The sequence below is a fragment of the Pyxicephalus adspersus genome, chromosome 4, assembly GCF_032062135.1.
Source record: "Pyxicephalus adspersus chromosome 4, UCB_Pads_2.0, whole genome shotgun sequence".
In the NCBI taxonomy this organism is placed as follows: domain Eukaryota; kingdom Metazoa; phylum Chordata; class Amphibia; order Anura; family Pyxicephalidae; genus Pyxicephalus; species Pyxicephalus adspersus.
In genome coordinates, this window is record NC_092861.1 from 141677956 (window position 1) to 141679392 (window position 1437).

Below are 1437 nucleotides of genomic sequence, written 5' to 3' on the forward strand. Positions count from 1 at the left end.
ATATTACATACATACAGATGATCGGAGCGCCCTATAGACACGGGGATATTACACACATACAGATGATCGGAGTGCCCTATAGACACGGGAATATTACATATATACAGATGATCGGAGTGCCCTAAAGACACGAGGATATTACATATATACAGATGATGGGGGGGGGGTCCTATAGACACATGGATATTACATACATACAGATGACCGGAGTGCCTTATAGACACGGGGATATTACATAAAAACATATGATCGGAGTGCCCTATAGACACAGGAATATTACATACATACAGATGATGGGTCCTATAGACACATGGATATTACATACATACAGATGATCGGAGTGCCTTATAGACACGGGGATATTACATAAATACATATGATCGGAGTGCCCTATAGACACGGGAATATTACATACATACAGATGATCGGAGTGCCCTATAAACATGGGGATATTACATACATACATACAGATGATCAGAGAGCCCTATTGACACGGGAATGTTACATACATACAGATGATCGGAGTGCTATATAGACACCGGATTATTACATACATACAGATGATCGGAGTGTCCTACAGCCACGGGGGTATTATCTACATACAGATGATGGGGGGTCCTATAGACACGGTATTACATACATACATATGATCGGAGTGCCCTATAGACACATGGATATTACATACATACATACATATAATGGGGGTCCTATATATTGGAGGGGATGGGGTGCTGCAGAGATTTGGGGATTATTTGTATACAGATCATGATGGGAATATCACCCAGACATATAACACACGTGACACACACATATATGACACATGTGACACACACATGACATGTGACACCCTGACATATGACACACATATATGACACATGTGACACACAGACACGTGAAAATCACAGATCTAAGCAGTGTGGACGGACAGACCGATGGATGCTCAGCACTGCGCCTGCGCACATCCAGCGGCGTGTAACGGCGGTGATCATCCACATCCCGGTTCACTTACCCTCCCCCCGCCCCCCATGCCCATTCCCTGAGCATCACCTCCTCCGTGCCCGGCTCACCTGCGGGGCCCCCGGATCCCGGTGTGTAAGCGATGGAGGAGCTGGCGGTGGGAGAGCCTTCCTCCGCCTCCTCCTCCTCCTCCGCCTCCTCCCAGCAGCGCTGACTGCGATCCCCCTCCAGCCCTGTTCGCACTATCACAGACCCGCTCACCGATTGGGGGAAAGCGGCCGGGGGATCGGCCAATGGCCGGCGCAGTGCAGGCCCTTCCTCCGACGTCACAGAGGGGAAGGGCGGGGCAATGGCGGCTAGCTGTGATTGAGGGATGGGGTTGCTGCTAGCTGTCCGCTGGTGAGTCGGTGACCGGAGAGCGATGAGTTGTGATAGGACAATGGAGGGTCTGGGGGGAGGAGTCATTGATACCGGAATGTT

General features: G+C 49.8%; 1 protein-coding gene across 2 annotated transcripts in view; it reads right to left on the minus strand.

The window, feature by feature from the left end:
* The window catches only part of LPGAT1 (lysophosphatidylglycerol acyltransferase 1), a 74662-nt gene extending 73438 nt beyond the window's left edge, over positions 1-1224 (minus strand). Inside the window, exon 1 of one of the 2 annotated variants that reach the window (XM_072409833.1) lies at positions 1068-1224. The gene's annotated coding sequence lies outside the window, so the exon portion shown is untranslated. Of the gene's footprint in view, positions 1-1047 lie in introns of both variants that reach the window. The other variant, XM_072409834.1, reaches the window with a different exon arrangement.
* Between the last annotated feature and the right edge of the window lie 213 nt (positions 1225-1437).